We start from the raw sequence: 25,498 nt of genomic DNA on the forward strand, positions 1-25,498 counted from the left end.
ACTTGTTCTTAAATAATTAATATTAGTAAATAAGTTTAAATGGTCTGATACGCAGAGCTTAAAGTGTTCCTGGAGAGGTGGTGGAACTCACCCCACTCCCCCCCCCTCCCCCACCTCCCCCACCCCAGCTCTAAAGGCACTGTGCGTGCCGTAGGCGCACGTAGCAAAAAAGGGGCGTGGTCTCAACCCAGAAAGGGGCGTGGTCACCCAACATGACCACAGCAGTGGCACCCCTTATACAATGCCCTCAGTAGTAGTGCACCTTATGCAATGCCCACTGTAGTGGTAGTCCCCACAGTTGTAGTGCCTCTTATGTAAAGCTCATAGTATTGGTGCCCCTTATACAGTGCCCCCAGTAGTAGTGCCCCTTATGTCCTTAGGAGTGATGCCCTTTATTAAGTGCCCTCATTAGTAGTGCCCACAGTGGTAATGCCCCGTGTAGTATTGCCCCAAGTAGAGATGCCCCCAGTACAGTTCCCCCCCCCAGTAGAAGCTGCCCCCAGTACAGATGCCTCCTGTAGGTATGCCCCCAGTAGAGATATCCCCTGTAGTTATGCACCCAATACAGATGTCCCCAGTAGAGCTGCCCTCAGTATAGATGTCCCCAGTACAGATGCCCCCTGTAGTTATGTCCCCAGTACAGATGCCCCCTGTAGTTATGCCCCCAGTACAGATGCCCCCTGTAGTTATGCCCCCAGTACAAATGCCCCAGTACAGTTGCCCCCTGTAGTTATGCCCCTAGTATAAGCTGCCCCCTAATAGAAGCTGCCCCCAGTACAGTTGCCTCCAGTAGTTATGCCCCCAGTAGAAGCTGCCCCCAGCACAGTTGCCCCCTGTAGTTATTCCCCCAGTACAGATGCCCCTAGTAGAAGCTGCCCCCAGTACAGTTTCCCCCTAGTAGAGTCTGGCCCCTAGTAGAGTCTTGCCCCTGTACAGATACCCCCAGTAGAAGCTGCCCCAAGTAGTTTCCCCCTATAGTTATGCCCCCTGTAGTTATGCCCCCAGTATAGATGCCCCCTAGTAGAAGTTGACTCCAGTAGTTATGCCTCCAGTATAGATGCCCCCTAGTAGAAGTTGACTCCAGTATAGATGCCCCCTAGTAGAAGTTGCCTCCAGTAGTTATGCCCCCAGTATAGATGCCCCCTAATAGAAGTTGCCTCCAGTAGTTATGCCCCCTAGTAGAAGCTGCCCCCAGTACAGTTGCCCCCTGTAGTTATGCCCTCAGTACAGTTGCCCCCTGTAGTTATGCCCCAGTACAGTTGCCCCCAGTACAGTTGCCCCCTGTAGTTATGCCCCCAGTACAGTTGCCCCCTGTAGTTATGCCCCAGTACAGATGTCCCCAGTAGAAGCTGCCCCCTGTAGTGATGCCCCCTGTAGTGATGCCCCCAGTACAGATGCCCCCAGTAGATGCTGCCCCTAGTATAAGCGGCCCCCTGTAGTTATGCCCCCAGTATAAGCTGTCCCCAGTATAAAATGCCTCCCGTAGAAGCTGCCCCCTAGTAGCACAGCTTCACACACACAAAAAAAAAAAACATAATACTCACCAGCCCCGCTCCTGCTTCCGGACCGCTGACCTCCGCCTGGCCGCCCGCTCCTCGGATCTATGGGAGAGACGTTGCGACGTCTCTCCCATAGCGCCGCACACAGCCGGAAGCCATAGCTCAGGAGTGAGCTCCGGCTGCCGCTGAGGGGATGGTGCCGGCGCCTGCTGGTAACACAACCTCAGTGGGCGCCCGGCATCCATATGTGGCTGCGGGCTCACATTCTGGGTTAGGTGAGGCGGAACTGCGTTCCGTCTCCTATTGGAACTGACGTAACACAGTTCCGCCTCATTCCGGCTCACTTTGACCTCTGCTGATACGTGATAGCTCCTGATGAATTTGGAAGAACAGAGGGTCTTATTCAGCTTCAGGTGCAGTTTTGCTATAATAATAAAACTGCAACTGCTATCCCATGCATGCTGGGGTCCGCCCAGCACAAGGCAAGGCCGCCCAGCATGCTAATGATGCATGACTGATTTACGGCAGTCCCCATGCCTGCAGCAGTCTGGCCTCCATGTTTCCAGTTGCAGCGACCACGTGTGACATCACATGACCGCCCTGATCCCATCCCCGTTTCCGACAGAATGCCGTGTTGCCACCCCGGACCACCCTGCGAACGCCTTTGCCAGTCAATCAGGCAGAGGCGCTAGCATTAGTGAGATGCGATCGCATCTCATTGTATGCACACGTGCAGTACAGCTCCTGCAGGTGCACGCTGGGCATAAATACTTCAGTATGCGATCGCCCCATACCGGTTAAGGCCCAGATTTCCTTAGAAAAAATTAAAGAGGACAATAAAGATAAAAACCGTAGAGCTGTGTAGCAGTGGTGTTTAGGATTTAGAAGAGAACATAAGCATCTTAAATGTAAGTCACACGGAGATGAGCTGGAAACCACAGAATGGATTAGAGAAGATCGACTATAGGACCGTAAGGCTGGAAATTGGATTAATGTAACTGTGAAATGTTGTAGCTCAAAATGACCAGTTTATTTATTATTGCTTAGTTTTGGTTTTTTGTTTTATTTTTTTCCTTCAGGACAAGTTGTAGCAGTTTTAAGGCCATGTTTATCAATCTTTTTCCTACTAAAATAGTGTGAAAATGGGCATTTTTGTTTCACATAAATTTAGCAAAGGGCTAATTTCATACAAATCTTCTCCATCCCCTAAAATTCACATCAGCTCCGCATGCTGATCATATTTCTCATACCTCTGATGGGCAATGTGGCCAGTTCAGATTTAACAAACCTCAACTATTAAATCTTATTAGAGTAAGCACTTCTAAAACTAATGCCAGATGGCGTTACTAGAGGTTTTGGTCCATTTTTCTTAGACCCGTAGTGCTTGGCCCTTCCTGACACCTGACTGACAGAGCAGAGCCCAGAGGTGACATGTGTGATCAGCCTGTTTCAGATGGGACACAGACTGCAAGTATATGGAAAACGCATGTATAAAAAAGATTGATGTTTATTATCGCTATGAGCGGGTTCGGTTCGCTGAGAACCGAACTCCCCCGAACTTTGAGATCCGAACTCGGATCTGAGTCAAGACGTCATCATCCCACTGTCTGATCTCATGGGTTTTGGATTCTATATATAGTCCCGGTGATCGGCGCCATCTTCACTCCGGACTTGGAGAGTGCACAGTAAGGAGGTGTTCCTTCTGTGCTGTAATCGGATAGGCAGGTTAGGGAAGGGGGGCAGGAGAGAGCTGAGGGGTTGCAGCAGAAGAGTTGAATTAACCTGGGGTGCTGCTTGTATAGGTGTGCTGTGACCATACCTCCCAACTGTCCCGATTTTCGCGGGACAGTCCCGTTTTTTGGGGACGGTCCCGCTGTCCCACCCGCGGGCCGCAATGTCCCACGGTGTGGGGGGGGGGGGGGGGCGGCAGTTGTGAGGCTCATGCACTCGCTGCCCTGCTTAGCAGAGCAGCGGTGAATAGATGCTGTGCGCATGCGCACAGCATCTATTCACTGGAGTCAGAGGGAGAGGGGGCATGCCAGCGGCTCACAGAGCACTGGGCATGCCCCCTCAGTGGCGAAAATGGGGCGTGACTCGCGATCGCTGGTCCTCTGAAGCCACGCCCCCTTTTTCGGGAGCGAGCGCCTTTGCCGCGCGTGTGTCCCTCATTGGAAATATGAAAAGTTGGGAGGTATGGCTGTGACGGTCACTGTGTTAGGGCTCTGCATAGTAGACAGTGCACTGCATATAGCATTCTGTGGCTGTGTATAGGGCCAGGTGTTGTTCTCTGTCTGTAAGGGGCTGTGTATTGCCGTACACTACTGCTATATATCCTCTGTATGTGATCCAAAGCAAAAAAAAAATTTTTTATTGGTGCGTCACTCTGACTACTAGTACTGCGGCTGCTGTACACTACTGCTATATATCCTCTGTGTGTGATCCAGAGCAAAAAATATATTTCTATTGGTGCATCACTCAGTGAAGACTACCAGTACTGCTGTACAGTACTGCTATATAGCTGTGTGTGATCCAAAGCAAAAAAATATTTCTATTGCCGTACAGGGCCGGATTAACAATGGGGCGGATGGAGCTGCAGCTCCAGGCCCCCCCATCACAATAGGCCCACAGCATCTGCTGTGCTGCTGCAGCAAGGACATTTTTTCCCCTGCTACAGCAGCTTGCAAGTGACAGTCTGAAGCACCGCTCCCAACTGCGCGTAGATGTATTATTGATAGTAGTAGTAGTTGGACTGACTGCGTCTGCTACTGCTGGCCGAACGGCTCAAAACGCCAGCAGTACACAGCCACACTTCGGCAGAGGATCTGGAAACTCGACAGGGGGCGTGGCTACACGGAGTCCAGGGGGGCGGAGCTACACAGGACTGTCTCAGGCTGCCTGCTGCTCACATGGCTGCTGCTGTGCTGTGAGAGGGAGAGTTGAAGCTGATGCACATGCAGGGCAGCCAGTGAGAGTAAACTCTGCTGTAGTGTGTGAGGTAAGAGTGAGTGGGGGGGAATTGTGTGTGTGTGTGAGCTTCTGTGAATGTGATTTCCATGTGAACTTCTATATGTGTGTGTCTTGTATGTGAGGTTCTGCAGGGAGTAGGATTTAATATAGCAAGGGTGAGAGAGTGCAGGTGCAGGGAGTGTGTGAGTGTAATATAGCGCAAGGGTGAGAGAGTGCAGGTGCAGGGAGTGTGTGAGTGTAATATAGCGCAAGGGTAAGAGTGTGTGAGTGTAATAAAGTGCGGGAGCAGGGAGTGTGTGTGATACAGAGCGGGGAGCGGGAGTGTGTGAGCGTAATATAGCGCAAGGGTGAGAGAGTGCAGGTGCAGGGAGTGTGTGAGTGTAATATAGCGCAAGGGTAAGAGTGTGTGAGTGTAATAAAGTGCGGGAGCAGGGAGTGTGTGTGATACAGCGCGGGGAGCGGGAGTGTGTGAGCGTAATATAGCGCAAGGGTGAGAGAGTGCAGGTGCAGGGAGTGTGTGAGTGTAATATAGCGCAAGGGTAAGAGTGTGTGAGTGTAATAAAGTGCGGGAGCAGGGAGTGTGTGTGATACAGCGCGGGGAGCGGGAGTGTGTGAGCGTAATATAGCGCAAGGGTGAGAGAGTGCATGTGCAGGGAGTGTGTGAGTGTAATATAGCGCAAGGGTGAGAGAGTGCAGGTGCAGGGAGTGTGTGAGTGTAATATAGCGCAAGGGTAAGAGTGTGTGAGTGTAATAAAGTGCGGGAGCAGGGAGTGTGTGTGATACAGCGCGGGGAGCGGGAGTGTGTGAGCGTAATATAGCGCAAGGGTGAGAGAGTGCAGGTGTAGGGAGTGTGTGAGTGTAATATAGCGCAAGGGTAAGAGTGTGTGAGTGTAATAAAGTGCGGGAGCAGGGAGTGTGTGTGATACAGCGCGGGGAGCGGGAGTGTGTGAGCGTAATATAGCGCAAGGGTGAGAGAGTGCATGTGCAGGGAGTGTGTGAGTGTAATATAGCGCAAGGGTAAGAGTGTGTGAGTGTAATAAAGTGCGGGAGCAGGGAGTGTGTGTGATACAGCGCGGGGAGCGGGAGTGTGTGAGCGTAATATAGCGCAAGGGTGAGAGAGTGCAGGTGCAGGGAGTGTGTGAGTGTAATATAGCGCAAGGGTAAGAGTGTGTGAGTGTAATAAAGTGCGGGAGCAGGGAGTGTGTGTGATACAGCGCGGGGAGCGGGAGTGTGTGAGCGTAATATAGCGCAAGGGTGAGAGAGTGCAGGTGCAGGGAGTGTGTGAGTGTAATATAGCGCAAGGGTAAGAGTGTGTGAGTGTAATAAAGTGCGGGAGCAGGGAGTGTGTGTGATACAGCGCGGGGAGCGGGAGTGTGTGAGCGTAATATAGCGCAAGGGTGAGAGAGTGCAGGTGTAGGGAGTGTGTGAGTGTAATATAGCGCAAGGGTAAGAGTGTGTGAGTGTAATAAAGTGCGGGAGCAGGGAGTGTGTGTGATACAGCGCGGGGAGCGGGAGTGTGTGAGCGTAATATAGCGCAAGGGTGAGAGAGTGCAGGTGCAGGGAGTGTGTGAGTGTAATATAGCGCAAGGGTAAGAGTGTGTGAGTGTAATAAAGTGCGGGAGCAGGGAGTGTGTGTGATACAGCGCGGGGAGCGGGAGTGTGTGAGCGTAATATAGCGCAAGGGTGAGAGAGTGCAGGTGTAGGGAGTGTGTGAGTGTAATATAGCGCAAGGGTAAGAGTGTGTGAGTGTAATAAAGTGCGGGAGCAGGGAGTGTGTGTGATACAGCGCGGGGAGCGGGAGTGTGTGAGCGTAATATAGCGCAAGGGTGAGAGAGTGCATGTGCAGGGAGTGTGTGAGTGTAATATAGCGCAAGGGTGAGAGAGTGCAGGTGCAGGGAGTGTGTGAGTGTAATATAGCGCAAGGGTAAGAGTGTGTGAGTGTAATAAAGTGCGGGAGCAGGGAGTGTGTGTGATACAGCGCGGGGAGCGGGAGTGTGTGAGCGTAATATAGCGCAAGGTGTGAGAGAGTGCAGGTGCAGGGAGTGTGTGAGTGTAATATAGCGCAAGGGTAAGAGTGTGTGAGTGTAATAAAGTGCGGGAGCAGGGAATGTGTGAGTGTGATACAGCGCGGGGGGCGGGAGTGAGTGACTGTAATAGAGTGCGGGGAGCGGGAGTGTGTGAGCGTAATATAGCGCAAGGGTGAGAGAGGGAGTGTGAGTGTAATAGATTGCGGGGACAAGGAATGTGTTAGTGTGATACAGCACTGGGGACAGGAGTGTGTGAGTGTAATAGAGTGCAGGGGTGGGAGTGTGTGAGTGATACAGCGCAGGGGGCGGGAGTGTGTGAGTGTAATAGAGTGCGGGGGCAGGAGTATGTGAGTATAATAGAGTGCAGGGGACAGGAGCGTGTGACTAATAGAGTGCGGGGGCAGGAGTATGTGCGTATAATAGAGTGCAGGGGACAGGAGCGTGTGACTAATAGAGTGCAGGGGCAGGAGTATGTGAATATAATAGAGTGCAGGGGACAGGAGCATGTGACTAATAGAGTGCGGGGGAAGGAGTATGTGAGTATAATAGAGTGCGGGGGACGGGAATGTGTGACTGTAATAGAGTGCGGGGGCAGGAGTAAGTGAGTGTAATAGAGTGCAGGAGGCAGAGAGTGTGTGAGTGATACAGCGCGGGGGGCGGGAGTGTGTGAGTGTAATAGAGTGCAGGGGCGGGAGTGAGTGAGTGTAATAGAGTGGGGGGCAGAGAGTGTGGGAGTATGATACCGCGCTGGGGGCGGGAGTGTGTGAGTGTAATAGAGTGCAGGTGGCAGGGAATGTGTGAGTGTTATACAGCACAGGGGGCGGGAGTGTGTGAGTGTAATAGAGTGCAAGGTGCGGGAGTGTGTGAGTGTAATAGAGTGCGGGGGGCAGAGAGTGTGCGAGTGTGATACAGCGCGGGGCGGGAGTGTGTGAGTGTAATAGAGTGCAGGGGGTGGGAGTGTGTGAGTGTAGTAGAGTGCGGGGGTGGGAGTGTGATACAGCATGGGGGGCGGGAGTGTGAGTGTAATAGAGTGCAGGGGTGGGAGTGTGTGGGTGTATTAGAGTGCGGGGGGTGGGAGTGTGTGAGTGTAGTAGAGTGCAAGGTGCGGGAGTGTGTGAGTGTAATAGAGTGCAGGTGCGGGAGTATGAGTGTAATAGAGTGCGGGGGGCAGAGAGTGTGCGAGTGTGATACAGCGCGGGGCGGGAGTGTGTGAGTGTAATAGAGTGCAGGGGGTGGGAGTGTGTGAGTGTAGTAGAGTGCGGGGGTGGGAGTGTGATACAGCATGGGGGGCGGGAGTGTGAGTGTAATAGAGTGCAGGGTGGGAATGTGATACAGCATGGGGGGTGGGAGTGTAATAGAGTGGAGGGGCGGGAGTGTATGAGTGTAATAGAGTGCAGGGGCAGGAGTTTAAGGGGCAGACTAGATGGGCCAAGTGATTCTTATCTGCCTTCAAATTCTATGTTTCTATGAGTGTATGAGTGTAATAGAGTGTAGGGGCGGGAGTGTGTGAGTGTGATACAGCGTGGGGGGCGGGAATGTGTGATTGTAATAGAGTGCAGGGGGCAGGGAGTGTGTGAGTGTGATACAGCGCTGGGGGCGGGAGTGTGTGAGTGTAATGGAGTGCAGGGGGCGGGAGTGTGTGAGTGTTATAGAGTGCAGGGGGGAAGGAGTGTGTGAGTGTGATACAGCGCAGGCCGCGAGGGGTGGGAGTGTGGGGCCAATGTGTTTTTCCTACTGAGGCCATTAATTTTTTTTCCGCCCCTTTGGGGTCCAGTGTGTTTTATTTTACCTGTAGGGGCCAGTATTTTTATTTGTATTTTTCTGGCGGTGCCAATGTGTCTTAAGAATGATGACTAGCTCAGTGGTATAAATATGAAGTCCAGTTTTCCCATAACTGTTCGGCGATTTCTCAAGGTAATATAAAATTGAAAAGTGCTTATATCGTTCATGTATCGGTGCCCTGTTAGTGGAAAACCGTCTGCATGTGTTCACCGTTTGATGCGGTGACATTACAGGTAGCCTTCCACCCTTATTGATGAGACTGCAGGAGGAGTAAATCTTGCTTTAAATAACAATTCATATATATATGTAGTTATATAAGCATGTATTTTAAACAGAAATTAGGATCAAGAACTCGCTTTTATAAAACGAGGGTCTCGGGAGATGCGCTCTATGTACAGCCAATCACTGCGTGCCTGTGACTGCGGCCAATCTCTATCACCCCATATCTAGCCACTGCCCGCGTATGGCTGCTGAGACCTTAGCACCCCACAGTACATGTAAGGGCTGGATAAAGAAAACATTTGTGTATAGTAAACACTGATTGGGGGAGGGAGCAAACCGAGTGTGCTGCCTGTAGTGTTTTATATACTGTTTGTGGGCCCTTATTTGTGTATTGCCAGTCCACTTCAATAAAAATCAAAGCCTGCTCCCCTGTCCCCCAAAAAATAGTTTGTGTGTGTAGCACCAGAATATAATATACAGATAGTCCTCTCATTTTGCATTATACATTTTAGCACCATTAAAACGGGATCTGGTCAGGATCCCTGTGGTCGGAATCCCGGCATTCGAAATACAGACGCCAGAATCTCGACATTACTCAGAGTGCTGGAGCCGGGATCCCGACATTGATCACTACCCGGCGTCGGAATCCCGAACAATGATTACAGAGACCACCAGAGATAAGCAGCGGTGGGGGGATGGGAGGTGGGTAGTTAGGTTTAGTCTGCGAGGGGGGGGATTTGAGGTTAGGGAAAGGCTGCGGGGAGGGGGGGCTAGGGTTAGGCACCCCCGGGGATGGTTAGGGTTAGGCTGCGGTGGTGATGGGGTGTTTAGGTTTAGGGTACGGGAAAGGTGGGTTAGGGTTAGGGGGTAAGCTTAGTTAAATAGTTCATGTCGGTATTTTCAACATCGGGATGCCTATGTCGGTATTTTGACAGCCAGCATGCCAACCATCGGGATCCTGATACCAACCCCATTAAAACATATATAATAACCCAAAAATTGGGCCTGATTCTGAGTCAAACTCAGGCACATCTGTGTGTGCATCTTTTGCCGCTGTAGTGTGCGCGACTTTATGCTGATCTTAAAACACAAACGTCAAAACCTGCACCTGCCCCATGCTATGTGCAGATCTCTGACAGACTACTGCCTCCAATGTTAGCGATTAATCATCTGATTTCGCTACAACTGCAGTGACACTCCTATAACATGTCCATAAGATGGTGCGTATCCGTGTGTCTTATGCCATTCCTCAGTCAGGAGCCCCTAATACATTATACTGTAGCTATGTTTTGGATATTAGCAATTTGGGTTTGAATCTAATCTATCTATCTATCTATCTATCTATCTATCTATCTATCTATCTATCTATCTATCTATCTATCTATCTATCTATCTATCTATCTATCTATCTATCTCACTATATGCTGGGTCACCTCAGTTTTCCCTGTTCTGCTCTTGTCCAGGCGACACCCTCCATCCAACCCCACCATTCCTTCTCAGTATAACTACTTATTACAAAAGTAAACTTTTTTTTTACATATAGAAAGATTTCACATTCATGACATCGCTGAGCGACCTGTAACTTCTTTCGTTGAGAGATTTCATATTTATGTCATCACTAAGCGCACCATTTTCTATATTACAGTCACGTTAACAAGAGATGTTTTCCTTGGTCATTTTTAGATTGTCACATTACACTGTTGATATAATTGAAGAAGTGAGGGAGACTGAGGTTTTTCAAGGTAGTTGCTAGTCACACCTCCTGTGCAGACCACACCCTCACAACATCAACCACACCCCTAACATTACTAGTCACACACCCATGGTGTTTTCACATCCCCTGCCGTGGCATAAAATAGGCCCTTCTTAAATTTCAGCTCCAGGCCCATATGGACCTTAATCTGGCACTGTTGCCGTACACTGTTTCTATATATCCTCAAATTCTGTTATTTTAGCTGTATTGATGGGTTTAAAAAAAAAAAAAAATCCAGATCCAAAACCCAAACCCAAAAAATGGCCCGGTGCACACCCATAGTTTATAATAGAAAATAAATTTCAAAAACTTTACCTGCACCCAGGGATCCCTGATCTGTGAGCTGCATCTGTAACATGATCAATTGATCTTCAGTCTGTCCCTCTCCCTAGGCCGCTGATGTTTTAACTTGGAAGTTTAATGGTAGATAGTATATAACCTGGTGGGAACACTTTACCATTGAGAATCAATAGTTTATGCTTTCTTTTATGGTTTTGTTTCGTTCTTCCCAAATTTCCAACATGAAAGGAACAGTTGGTAAAGAGATTGAGGGGGTCATTCCGAGATGATCGCTCACTGCCGTTTTTCGCAGCACAGCAAACAGGTTATTACTGTGCATGCGTATGCACCGCAATGCGCAGTCGCGTCGTACGGCTACAAAGCGGATCGTTGCTGGGCGATGGATTTAACGAAGAATCCATTCGCACAGCCGATCGCAAGGAGATTGACAGGAAGAGGGCATTTGTGGGTGTCAACTGACCGTTTTCTGGGAGTGGGCGCAGGCGTGTCCAGGCGTTTGGAGGGCGGATGTCTGATGTAATTCCGGGACCTGCAACGCTGGATTCATCGCACAGGGGTGGTCTTCAGTTTTCAGGAGACCATGCTCCCGACGACCAGCATACCGGTGCCGGAATCATGACCGCCGGCATACCAACAGCTTTTCTCCCTCTTGAGGGTCCACGACCCCCCTGGAGGGAGAATAGATAGCCAGCGTGGCGAGCGCAGCGAACCCGCAATGGGCTCATTTGCGCTCGCCCAGCTGTCGGTATGCCGGTGGTCGGGATCCCGGCGCCGGTATGCTTGCCGCCGGGAGCCCGACTGCCGGCATAACTTACTACACCTATCGCACAGGGTAAGTAACTCTTACCCTGGTCTTGTTCTACACACAACTTTTTTGCATAGCAGGGCTGCTCAAGCGATCGCAGCCTTGCTATGCAAAATTACACTCCCCCATAGGCGGCGTCTAGTTGATCGCACGGGCTGCAAAAAGTTGCAGCATCCTCAATACTGACTCTTTTTTGGGGGCCAGGAAGACCATATCGAGAGAGACTATGGCTTAGCTCGGTGGCATGGTAATACATGTGGAGACCTAGTGGAGAGAGACCATTGTGAATAAGTTTAGCAAGGCAACCTCTATTATTATAGGGATTTTTACAATTGCAAATAATTTTACACATGAAGATTGTAGCGAGCTTGGACTCTTATCAGTAAGGTTTGAAATAAATACAACAGAGTAATCCTCCCAAACCACTATATGTAGTTTAATGGTATAGAGCAGTGGTTCACAAACTTTTTTAATCACAGCGCCCTAGAGTATCAGAATTTCTGCATCGGGGTACACTGGTATTCCACAGGGAATAACATTGGGGTGTAGAGTTGGATCTTGATCCGAGGCATCAACAGGGTAAAGCTTTGACTGTTCCCAGGATGCACTGCACCGCCTCCTGGCCTCCAGGCCCTGGAGCTCAGTTTGTAAGTTGGTGCCTGCAGTGCAGGCAGCTAACAGGGAGGGCTGCGCTAGGCAGCCCTGAAAAGAGCTTTTCTGACAAGAAAGAAGACTTCAAGGGCCGCAGCATAGGCACTTGGTGCTATATGTCATACTGACATATCGTACTGCGGCTCCCTCACCTGCCCCAGCGGCGCTGTATACTCCCGCGCCCTGGTTGCCGGGTACTTACAGCTGAGGCGCTCCGGTCTCATCAGGCACACATACCGCTGCTGCTCTCCTGGATTGCGTGGGAGGAGGTAAGAGGGTCCCCCAGGCGGGACCCGCCGAAATCGCGATCTGGTCACGGTCTCTGGAGACAGACCGCGCCGCTGGTGTGGACACTGTGGCCGTGCAGGGACCACACTATATCCACCAGGGCAAGGAGCACAGGTCGGATTTACTAAAATCCATTTAGTAAGGCTCCATAGTACCCGGTGGTGAAGTCCAGCAGAGGGAATAATGCCATACTTGCCTACCTGACCCTCTCCATGAGGGAGAAAATACTCTGTTCCTGGACTTTCCTGGTAATGTATGATTGCCATCACCTGTGGTGAAACACCTTTCTGATCAATTAACTAGCTCACCACAGGTGATGACAATCATACATTACCAGGGAAGTCCAGGAACAGAGCATTTTCTCCCTCACGGAGAGGGTCAGGTAGGCAAGTATGGTAATGCTCTGACCTGTAGCCCCTCCCCCAGCCATCTACAGCAGATGTTCCTGCTCTGGAGCTGCATCTCTCTCTCTCCCTCACTCTCTGTCAGCATTTGGGCGCCATTTCACAGAGCTGTGCTGATTCTGGGACTGCTGGGCACTGTCTCCTCTGTAAAGCCGCCTGCCTCATCAGCGCTGTGCATTTACAGGACACTTAAGTATCCTACATGTCGTTTAGACAGTGTTAGTTAAGAATAAGTGCATAACTATAGGGATATTTAGTACAAGTATCCTGTGATATACATCCAGTATTTACTGTGCATTGTTATATCTGTATACATACATAGCTTTACTTAGTATTGCTAGTCCAGTGCAGTTTTATTGTTTGTAGTAATTTCTGCATTGTGACTGAGTGTGCCAATAGCTGCTGTGTGGTTCCTATTCCGTGTATCTCACACATATTGCTATCCCTATATTCTGTACCCTGACAGGGGCTAAGTGCATCAGGGTCCTATATTTATAGTGTTTCACAGGATATACTGTTTGGTATTTTTCTCTGTGTATTTCAGTCACTTTATACCACTTAAATCCTCTGTTTGTGATCTGCAGTGCAATCACACTCCACAGGGGTGTTTTGTCAGGTACTGTGTCTGGCTATATTGTACTGTTACGCCCTAGAGCTACATTCTCCAATAATGTCTGCGTCACAGGGCGGGAGATCTGTGGCTGATCCTGGGTCATGCAGTGCTGATGCCGCGGATTTATCTGAGGAAAATATTCCAGCTGAGGGTCCAGGTATTGGGGGTTCTGTACCCCTCAGTCAGCCTGCAGCACCGAGTAAAACAACAAGACCCACCTTCGGCTGTTTTTTCAAATTTACTGACTACGCTACTAACAAGACTTGCGCCCCCTGTGGGACCTCCTGTGCCTGTACAATCGCATATCGTCCCTCTTGTAAATCCACCATGGGTGGATTCTCTGTCAACTCAGTCACAGCAGTTAAATCAGTCCTTGGTTAAACAAAAGCCTGACCCTCGCCCACCTAGGACCAAAGGGTCATCTAAGCGGGCCATTTCTTCCTCACAATCCACGCATGTTTCGGAAACGTCATCCGGTGAAGATGGCTTATATACTGACCCATCAGACATTGATGCAGATGCTTCTGATGGGGAATCTACAACACAGGTGGATGTTCCTGACCTCTTGGAGACTATCAAACTGATTCTTCAGATCGATGATGAAATTGAACCTCCAGATACGTCTAAGAAACCTGATAATTTCAAACATCAGAAGGTTACTAAATTAGTTTGGTCACATTCTGACCATTTAGTTGACATACGTCATCAATCCTGGGAGTCTCCAGGAAAGAAAGTCTCCTTGTCTAAAAAGATGCTAGCTCGTTATCCCCTCGCTGCAGAGTTAAGTAAAAGTGGCACGTCTGGTGGTGTCTTCTACTCTGCCTGTCACTACCGTCACCTCTCTGAAGGAACAGACGGATAAGCGTCTGGAGGGTTGCTTGAAGTCTATTTACACTCTTGCGGGTGCTGTGCATAGACCTACTATAGCGGCTTCTTGTGCTGCAAAAGCTATTGAAGCCTGGGTTCAAGAAGTTGAAGCGCAGCTACCTCCTAATTTTTCTGATAATGCCAGACAGTGTCTTTCATATATTACCACAGCCTCTCATTACATTCAGGAGGCGGCCTCTGATGCCGGTGTGCTGGCAGCCAAAGCGTCTACTACGTCCATTCTGGCTCGCCGGATTCTGTGGTTGCGGTCCTGGTCTGTGGATCTGGGCTCTAAAAGACCTTGGAGGTGATCCCTTTTAAGGGAAACATCCTTTTTGGGGAAGATCTGAACAAGATTGTTGCTGACTTAGCATCTGCTAAAACTGCATGTCTGCCGAGTACTAATCCTTCGGATCCGAAGGCTAAAAGTACCAGCTTTCGTTCCTTTCGACCTCCAAGTAAAGCAGAGGGTCAGGCGTACCCGAAACAGGCTTGCAATTCCAAAACCTCCAAGCCCAAACCTAAATGATCCTGGGCTGCCCGTCAGCCTGCTTCCAAACCAGACAAGCCGGCTGCATGACAGGGCGGGCCTCCCCCTGGGGGACCCCAGGGCGGGACGCCGACTTCTGCGGTTCGCCCAGGTATGGTTACACACCACTTCAGATGCCTGGGTGAGGGAAGTCGTCACTCACGGATATGCCATCTCTTTCAAGAAACGTCCCCCTCGCCAGTTTTGCTCGACAAATATCCCTTCGGATCCGTTGAAAGCAAAAACTCTACAATTGGTGTTACAATCCCTCCTGGACACAGGAGTGATAGTGCTGGTGTCAAAGAGGCAGGGGGTACTATTCAACGCTGTTCCTAGTTCCGAAACCGAATGGATCCTCAAGGCCCATTCTCAACCTCAAGTCTTTGAACAAATTTGTGAAGGTATCCAAATTCCGTATGGAAACTCTTCGCTCTATTGTTCTGGCCTTGGAACGGACGGTCCAATTCCTGCAAGCCCACGGGTGGCTCATCAACTGGAAGAAATCATCGCTGGTTCCTACTCAGAGCATGGTACACCTGGGGGCGTTACTGGAAACACACAACCAACGGTTGTTCTTGTCTCCGGAGAAGGTTCTGAAACTTCAGGACAGGATACGATTCTTCCTCTCTCGCCCTCATGTGTCGATACACTCGGCGATGCAAGTACTAGGCCTCATGGTGTCTGCTTTCGACATGGTAGAGTACGCTCAATTTCATTCTCGCCCTCTGCAGCGGTTAATCCTTTCCAAGTGGGTCGGCCTGCCTCATCGGATCAGGTCTCGCATGATTTCCTTGACTCCAGAAGTTCGTCTGTCTCTGAGCTGGTAGCACCAGGACCAGCAATTGAGCAGGGGTTGTCCCTTCTGGGTCTCCAACTGGTTCCTTCTAATGACGGATGCCAGTCTGCGGGGTTGGGACGTGGTGTTCGAGCTACACTCTCTTCAGGGTTGAGGGACCAGGGAGGAATCTCTCCTCCCGATAAACATTCTGGAGTTGCGGGCAGTGTTAAATGTTTTGAAACTGGCCCTGCTTCTGGTATAGAACAGCCTGTTTAAGTACAGTCGGACAACGCCACCACGGTGGCATACACTAATCATCAAGGCGGCAATCAAAGCCGCATGGCAATGATGGAAGTGTCAAAGATTCTTCTATGGGAGGAACGCCATCTGCCAGCCATATCGGCAGTGTTCATTCCGGGGGCCTCAACTGGGAAGCGGACTTCCTCACGTCAGTGAACACGTGGTCCTCAGTGAACCCGTTCATCAGGTTTTATGCCTTTGATACTTCCGCCTCCCGAGATGCTTACTTTGGACGCCGGGTTCTTGTGCCCGCTACAGTGCGTCCCCTCCCATGAGGAACTGCTTTAGGACATCCCAGATGTTATTACCTGTGGAATACCAGTGTACCCCTCTGCAGAAAAGGAGATTTATGGTATGACTTGGCATTGTTAAATCTCTTTCTGCGAGGTACACTGGATTCCACAGGGCACCCACCCTGACGCACTTGGCTTATTTGGATTTGTATGGCATTAGCCGCTGGTACCTTCTCCTGTCGTGAGAATGTGGTTGTCTGTGGCTACTAACTAATGCAGTCAAAGCTTTAGCCTGTTGGTGCCTCGGATGAAGATCCAACTCTACACCCCGATGTTATTCCCTGTGGATTCCAGTGTACCTCGCAGAAAGAGATTTAGCAATGGTAAGTCTTACCATAAATCTCTTTTTATTTTTTTTATTTTTTTTCACGGCACCCCTAGGCCAAAAGTTTCTTATTAAGAAATTTTGAAAGAAATATTAAATTGAGTAAATTGTGTTTATATATCATCCTTAGGTTGCATTGTGTGGTGAGGGACAGGATTTACTTCTGCTTGTCCACATATTTTATGATTGGCAGCCACGAGCACTGGTTTTGCCTATTACATTGACCATAAATAATTGTATTTGGTCCTGGACCACCAACCCAGGGCAAGTGCCCTGAGGCACCCCATGCTGCAACGGCACACAGTTTGAGAACTACTGGGCTAAATGATGGTCCCCAGCAAAAGTGAAACATTGAACAATTTAATTGTTGCACACCAATTGTGTTGGATTGTTGAGGTTCTTGGGCAAGCACTTTGACAAGTTGAGATCTTTCATACCTATGGGCCTAAATGAGCATGAGTTGTAGTTTGTACGAAAATTAGCAAAACTACAAGCCATTCCACTAGCATGCAGGGGGCGGCCCAGCACAGGGCAAGGCTGCCCCTCATGGTGGGTCCAGCCCCTCCCCTGCTAAAATGCAAACGCTTCGCAAAACAGAGAAGTTCTTGCATATTTAGGGTAGCCCCGCAGCCTAGCTGTGAAGACAGTTGCCATGTTTTGGGTCTCAGCAGTTTATAGTTTAATGGTATAGAGAGCAGTGGTTCACAAACTTTTTTTTTTTTTTAATCACGGAGTGCTAGAGTATCAGAATTTTTTTCTCGGCACCCCTAGGCCAAAAGTTTATCGAGAAATTTAGAAACATATTAAATTAAGTAAATTGTGTATATTTATCATCCTTAGGTTCAGTTGTGTGATGAGGGACAGGACTTGCTTCTGTTTGTGCACATATTTTATGATGTGAAACCATGAGCACTGGTTTTGCCAATTACATTGACCATAAATAATTTGAATTGGTCCTGGTTTTTAAAAAGTCATATTGACATTGACGGAAATGGGACTAAAACCTGTCGGGTTTGGCTGTGCTTCCAACGGTACACACGGTTCGTTGGCTGAAGCCGCCGATCTGCGTGTATTCCGACAAGTCGGATTTCACGACTTGTCGGAAAAAAGCTGCCGGTAATGAATAGGTCGGAACACCTTTCGACCTCAATCAGTCGGAAGTTGCCATCTTTCCGACAAGATGGCAGCTTCCGACTCTTATTGAATACACCAATTAGCCACGGTAAAACATCGAGTGCAAAAAACGTCAGTTTTTCACACTTTTTCTCCTGAAAACGCACAGGTTTAGTAAAACCTGTGTGTTTTGGCCTCCACAGTCCTGTTTTTGCATGAAAACAGGATTGAGGCAGGTGAAATAAAATCCCAGATAAGCCACGTCTCGCGCCAGTTATTGGAGCTAATTGGATAGCCCCCGGCGAGACAAAGTAATTTACCGCAGCTAATTGGATACCGCCCCATCCACATTTCTTTTACTTTGTTATTTTAACAATTGAAGTGCAGTGAGTATCTGAAATGTTACAAAGGTAAGTGATAAACTGCTAGAGGTTAAAAGAAAAAGTTTAGGTCAGCAAAAACTGAAAAATAATGTACCTTTCAGGGAAGACGAAATGGAGTAAGAACTTATAGCTGTTTTGGAGCAATGAAAAGAGGCTTGCCTGGGCTATGAAGCATCACCAGTGGACTACTGAAGACTGAAAGAAGGTCTTATGGACCCATGAAACAGAATTTGCCGGGTTTGTGTACGCTATTGAGTAGCTGAAAGGATGTTTCTTCCATTTGGTCTATTTAGTAAGCAACCAAAAATATAAGGCCCCTTTGACACAGGTCAGTTGATTGTGTAATTAATTATATATATCCTGCAGCTGCCCACAAGTTTCAAAGTGTTTACACAAAATAGTAAAGTAAAACAGCGTTGGATGTATCAATATATAAATATTAATTAAAATAATATTCAAGGTATAACCACAACATGTGAACTGGGGTTCATTCAACATATGTATTTTATTAAATGTCAAACATACAAGACAAAAACAATCAATTATGCTGTTGACTGCACATATACAAATTAGTCAAAACACACTACTAAATTCTTAAACTACAATTCAGAGTGTCGGCTGCTTAGGCATAAATGTTCATAATTGTCTGGCATTTGGCGATACTATGCATGTCCATTGGTATACTAACAAGAATCCATCCAACGTATGAAAATTCCTGTGCATGGCAGACAGGTCTGCACTAGAAAGTCCAAGTTTTTCCATACGTGGTTTGTCTCGTACATGATCTGGAGCAGTTGTCCTGTAGGCAATTTAATGTTACAGAACTCAGGCATATTGTGGGTAGTATCCTCCATATTTTATACAGACATGCCTACTCTCTCAGGAGTTGTGGGAGAATCCAGATTTTTTTGGGTAGTGCTCCCACACCCCTGGAAGGGGCCAGATCTCCTGCATCCTGTGCACTTCCTGTGAAGTGGGAAGAATAGGAAGATAATACCTGGAATTGTGCCTCTGTATGGAAGGGGCGGGGTTAAATTATGCAAAATTGTGATATTTTAGCTCCACCCCTTACCCACAGACCAGGGAATCGCAGCACTTTGCCACACCAGGGATGAGGCTGTTGACTTGAGAACCTGGCCCCGCCCCACAAAGTGACCAGCAGCGTCTCCTCTCTGCACTTTTCCTGGAGAGGGGACATAAGAAGTAGGAAAGTATGATTTAATAGCTGTGTCATTTAGTTGGATACGCCAGGCAAATAGCAGCATGTGGATCTTTGATCACTGACTTTATGAAAGGTTTAGTGGCATGGATGGTTAAGCATGTTAAATAAAGGATTTATCTAATTGATGTATTGCAGTGATCTGAATTAATTAGCTTTGTAACATGATAAGCAACATAACAATTTTAATTAGTTTATGTTTTTACACTTTAATTATTATTCTCAATTTTTAAAGAAGGCAAACATTTAAAAAATGGAACAAAAGAGACATGGTATCCGTATTAAACATCTCAATGCAGAGCAGACGCATCGTATTCTACAGATATTATTACGGTGTTCGGCAGTGTCACCATACTGCCATATGTGTACCCGCTGGCTTACGTGCCTGTAACATCCCAAAGACCTGTACGCGCTCATCTGTTCCTCTTCTGCATCATGAGCACCACACTCTTGGACAGTTTTACATGATCCGCTCAGACAAACCAGTCTCCAACAACTCTGGTCACATGATTCAAGCAGTCTATCAGTTCTAAGGGTGGCCTATTTAAACCTGAAAGTGCTAACTGCTCATTGTCAGAACATTTCTCTCTAAGGATCAGTACCCTGCAGTGTCTAATTAGGGCATGAAGGGCCCACTTGGGGAATGCAGTAGTAGGGGCCCATATTTAGGGGTATGGCCACCTTCCAGAGGGGGTGTGGCCAGCTAACACAGAGGCTTGGCTAACCATTAGAGTGTGTATAGTCTGGGCCCCTATTTAAATATATTACATGCATGATCATTTACCAGATTAATGCACTGTAGAAAATACAGCATGTTTAATTAGTCTGGAACCTGATCCCTGGAGGAGGGGTTGTATCCCTGTGGTCCAGTCCAAACCTGGTACCCTGCATCCTGTTTTAGTATCTGCTCCAATCTTACTTTACAGCATTCTGTTCCAGTGCTATCCAGAGAACCTATTCCGATACTGCTTCATAGCATACTGCTCCAATGCTGTCCAGAAACTTTGCTTTTTGGTATTGCTTCACTGTATATTTTATTGCAGCCTGCCTCAGTTGTGCTCCCGGATCCCAGTTCTAGTACATCAGTCTACCTCTAAATACCCCACATTCTGCTACAACCACGGTCTTGTTGGCAGAGTGTTGCGGTGTCAGATAGGGATGTTAGTCCACACAATGGCACTTAACCAGGATTATTTGGTTTTATTCAGATAACAGAGATAACAGCTTGTAGTATATAGAAGATGTTCTGCAGCAGCAGGAACTTACAGTATACATGTGAAGCAGTACAGCGGTAACACAGCGTCTCAGTACACACAGGATGTGGCTGTATACACACATGGTGCTGCTGCGGGGTAGACAAGGTCACACACTGAGGAGAGCTGAAGCTGCATGTCAGTGCAGTTGTCTCTCCCAGGAAGAACTCTCAGACTGTGCACTAAGCACCTCCTTACAGGGCCGGAATAACAATGGGGCGGGTGGAGCTGCAGCTCTAGGCCCTCCCATCAAACTAGGCCCACAGCATCTGATTTGCTGCTGCAGCCAGGAATTTTTTTTTCCTGCTACAGCAGCAGCATGCCAGTGACAGTCTGAAGCACTGCTCCCTCCTGCCCGCAGTGTAGATGTAAAGATTGTACAGATGGACCTCTATTGGTCCATTTCTCACCGAGCGGCTCAACATACCAGTAGGAAGCCGCTTGGGCAGGGGATACACTGATACAGGAACTCAGCAGGGGGCAGGGCTACACGGAACCCAGGGGGCGGAGCTACACGGGACCCAGGCTTCCTGCTGCTAACATGGCTGTTGCTGCTGCTATTTAGAGGGAGAGAAGCTGCTGCACATCCATGTCCGGCCCTGCCAGTGAGACAGTGACTGCATTGCAGACCGAGTGAGTAGAGGGGATTGTGAGTGAGTAGGAGCTTCTGCAGGGGGTAGAGTTTAATATAGAGCAAGGATGAGAAAGTATGTGAGTGTGACACTGCATGGTGGCAGGGAGTGTGTGAGTGTGATAGTGCGCAGGCTGCGGGGGGGGGGGGCAGGGAGTGCGTCAGTGTGATAGAGCGCAGGCCGTGGTGGGAGTGAGTGCGGGGGCCAATGTGTTTTCCTATTGAGGCCATTAAGTCCCCCCTTCCCCCTCTCCTTTGGGGTCCAGTGTGTTTTATTTCACCCTTTGAGACCAATGTTTTTTGTTTGTATATTCCTGTTGGATGCCAATGTGTCTTGAGAATGACAACCAGCTCAGTGTTATGAATATGAAAGTCAGCTGTTTTCTCATAACTGGAGATTTCTCATGGTGTTAAAAAGTAGTTATACCGTTTGTGGGGTGTGGGTATGGCTGACTGATGGTCTCCTGCCCGCAGGTCAGCATACCAACGCCGTGATCCCGGCGGGGAGGGGTGAGTGCAGCAAGCCCCTTGCGGTTGCCACGGGTTCTATTCCCAGTCTATGGGTGTCGTGGACACCCATGAGTTGAAATAGACGCTGTTGGTCGGCATGCCGACCGTCGGGATAGTGAGGGGGCGGGATTTTGTGGGAGGTCATGTGACCGTCGGTCTGCTGACTGCCGGTCACATGAATACCACTCCCGTTTGTGTATCAGTGAGTGTCCTGTTTTTGGAAAACGGACTGCATGTGGTCACCGTTGGATACGGTGACATTACAGGTAGCACCCCACTGATGAGACTGTGTGAGGAGTGCATATTGCTTTAAATAACTTTTCATACATATAGATATATTTATATAAGCATGTATTTTACCCTGAAATTAGGATTGAGAACTCGATTTTATAAAACAAGTGGGTCTCGGGAGTTGTGCTCTACGTACAGGTAATCACTGCCTGCCTGTGACTGCGGCCAACCTCTATCACCCCATGATGCACTGCAGCTTATACTATCATGCTGCTCTGCGCTACGGCTAATAGGTTTCTGCCACGTCTCCACCCCTCCACCCACAGTAGCTGGCAGTAAGTCAGCAGCTGCAGAGGCGTCAGGTGTCATCTGTGCGAGAGATCGGCACAGCCATGGCATCACCAGCGCAAGGAGTAGGAGAAAAGGCATCCACCTCTAGCCAATGGCAGCGGATGGCTGCCAGGATCTTACTACCCCACAGTACATGTAAGGGCTGGATATAGAAAATACTTGTGTATAGTAAATACTGTTTGTTTGGGGGGGGAAAGGGAGCAAACCGAGTGTGCTGCCTGCCGTATTTTATTTACTGTTTGTGGGCCCTTTTTTGTGTATTGCCAACCCCCCTCAATAAAAACCAAAGCGCTTCCAAGTTGGACTCAGGCACGTCCGTGTGTGCATCTTTTGCTGCTGTAGCGTGTGCGACTTTATGCTAATATTGGTGCAAGCCCTTCCCTGGTGTAAGGCCATGCGTGTACATACGCAAGCAGTGACTTGTCCACTTTCAGCTTCTTTAGACATTGTAATTCCTCTTGGTGCATCTTTCAAAACCTGCACCTGCCCCATGCTAGGTGCAGACCTCTATCAGACTACGGCCTCCAATATTAGCGATTAATCATCTGATTCCGCTACCACTTCAGTGACATTCCTATAACATCTCCATAAGAGGGTGCATCTCCATGCGTCTGATTCCATCCCCCAGTCACTGCCCAGGAACCCCCAATACATTATACTGTAGCTATGTATTAGAGATGAGCAATTCGGGTATCTATCTATCTATCTATCTATCTATCTATCTATCTATCTATCTATCTCTGTGTATGTATCTGTGTGTGTTTATATACTGTTCTGCCCTGTCCAAGCGACACTCTCTCTTCAACCCCACCCCCTCTAGCCACCATTCCTGATATACCTTTTCAGTATAGCTATTATAAAAAATGTAAAGTCTGTTGTTTTTTTACATATAGAAAGATTTCACATTCATGACATCACTAAGCGACCTGTAACCTCTTTCGTTGAGAGACTTCATATTTACGTCATCACTAAGCACCACTATTCATATTATGGTCACGTTAACAAGAGATGTTTCCCTTTATTCATTTGTAGATTCTCACATTAAACTATTGATATAAGCGAAAAAGGGAGGGATATTGAGGTTCTTCAAGGTAGGCGCTAGTCACACATCCCCTGTGCAGACTACACCCTCACATCAACCACACACCCCACATTTCTAGTCACACTCCCTCAGCGTTTTCGCATCCGGTGCGGCGGCATACAATAGGCCTTTCATAAATTTCAGCTCCAGGCCCATGTGGACCTTAATCTGGCACTGCCTCCTTCTGCACTGAGCTGACACTAGGAGGGAAAACACTAGAGCAGGGAAGCTGCCTATAGTGCTGGGGATGGAGGCAGACCACAGAGTAATCCACTGTCTAACAGGTTTAGCCTGCTAGCCTGCACCTGTTCTCATTACCTATTTTTCTAACCATTTTGCAACATCAGTCTTCAAGTGCTACTAATAATACCAGCATTAATAACAGCATTAATAAGCCACCCGGCTTTATTCAAACTACAGGCCATACAGCTAGCCCACGGGATCCTGATCCAAATTAAAAAAAACCTAGCGCCGTGACAGAAATATTAATGTAACAAGAGATCATTTTCCCCATTTCAGTATAGTAAGACATATGTGAAACAGACACACTGCTTGACAAAAGCTTTTAAAAAAAAGTAACAAATGCTCTTCATATAATTTTATTAATAAAAATTATTAATCACTTTCCTGGAGCGATCGTATCCGATATGATCATGCCAGGCTAGACTTTCCCTGTCCTGACATGATCGCAGTGACCGGGCAGCCGGCGGCACTTCTCACCTGGTGGCTGCAGAGAGGAGCTGCCACAGGGACATACTGTAGGGAATACATACTATTACGGTTGGATGCTGGCTGTCAAGATCCTAACAGCGGCATCCTGCCCACCAGAATGCCGGCAGCGTTTGAGGCTTGGGGTGTGATACAGCAGATAGACATTAAAAAGATAGACAGTCATTAGGTCGACTGGGTCAAAAGGTCGGCAGTCATTAGGTCGACAGGGTCAAAGGGTCGACAGTCATAAGGACGACAGGGTCAAAAGGTCGACATACATGTCAACAAGGTCAAGAGGCGGACAGTCAAAAAATCAACAGGGTCGATAGGCTCAAAAGGTCAACACACACAAAAAATGTTGTTTTGTGTTTTTAAACATATTTTTTACCCCAATTTGTTGAAATGCATCCCCTTGCTTCATGAGGGTAATAATTTGTGACCTGGATAGTAAATGCAGCGAAAGTTATAAAAATATAAAAACTGTGTCGACAATACATTGACCTTTTGACCCTGTCAACCTTTTGACTGTCTTTCTATCAACCACCTCCCGGTGGCTTGCTGCACTAGGCACAGGATCTATTCCTACTCTATGGGTGTCATAGACACACCCACAAGTGGGAATAGCCCCTGTGCGCCGGGATCCCGGCTGTCGGCATTGTCGGCTGTGAGAATTCCTGCATCGGTATCCTGACTGCGAGGATCCCAACAGCCGGCAAATTGATTACATCCCGGACATAGATCTATAGGCAGCGGTGGACTGGGGCCTTAATTTGGCCCTGGCATTCGTGAACGCGCGTGCGTGCATCACGGGGGGCATGCACACGACACAGGCGGTGCACCACACTACGTATGGGTGTGTGCCACAAGTCATGGGGGCATGGACTCGTGGCATGCCCCCATTGCCATGGCGACGGTTGCTGGGGGGCATGGGCGCGCCGCGAGTCTGGGGGCATGGACTCGCTGCACGCCCCCATTTCCATGGAGACCATGGTACCAGGGAGCTGGAGGCTGCGCTGCACGCGGCCTTCCTGGCTCTCTGAATGACCGGTTCGGCCCACCTGCCCATCGGCCCTTCTGGCATGTGGCAGATGGCCAGTCTGGGCATGTCTATAGCAGTCCCTCTGCCCCCAATGTTTAACTGACAGCTGCAGAGAGGAGCCACCAGGGACAATAGGGGGAGATGTACTAAGCAGTGATAAGAGTGGAGAAATGAGCCAGTGGAGAAGTTGCCCATGGCAACCAATCAGCTGCTCTATATCATTTTATAATATGCAAATTATAAATGTTTATTCAATGCTGATTGGTTGCCATGGGCAACTTCTCCACTGGCTCACTTCTCCACTCTTTTCACTGCTTAGTACATCTTCCCCATAGAAACATAGCAGTGCCTCTGCCTTCCACAGCATTCCTCGACAAAGATCGGTCATCAGGATACTGATACATCAGAATATCATTGTCCCTCATTCAGATCCTGTTGGATCTGCTTCCTGATGCACAAAGTATTGTGTGCAAACAGGTTTTGCGATGGATGTAGGAAGCAGACAGGCATCAGACCGTCAGTGATTGACAGTCTGATGGCATTTTGTGGGCGGCTATTGCCTCCATTTGTTTC

General features: G+C 48.5%; 1 long non-coding RNA gene across 2 annotated transcripts in view; it reads left to right on the forward strand.

Moving 5' to 3' along the window:
* Positions 1 to 25,498, forward strand: part of LOC135056236 (uncharacterized) — a 421,784-nt gene that overhangs the window by 50,740 nt on the left and 345,546 nt on the right. Inside the window, exon 1 of one of the 2 annotated variants that reach the window (XR_010243932.1) lies at positions 4,411 to 4,494. The exons of the other annotated variant lie outside the window; for it this stretch is intronic. This is a non-coding gene — a long non-coding RNA (uncharacterized LOC135056236). Of the gene's footprint in view, positions 1 to 4,410; positions 4,495 to 25,498 lie in introns of those variants that run through there. 2 annotated transcript variants of the gene reach the window in all.

This window comes from Pseudophryne corroboree, chromosome 3 (assembly GCF_028390025.1).
Source record: "Pseudophryne corroboree isolate aPseCor3 chromosome 3, aPseCor3.hap2, whole genome shotgun sequence".
In the NCBI taxonomy this organism is placed as follows: Eukaryota; Metazoa; Chordata; class Amphibia; order Anura; family Myobatrachidae; genus Pseudophryne; species Pseudophryne corroboree.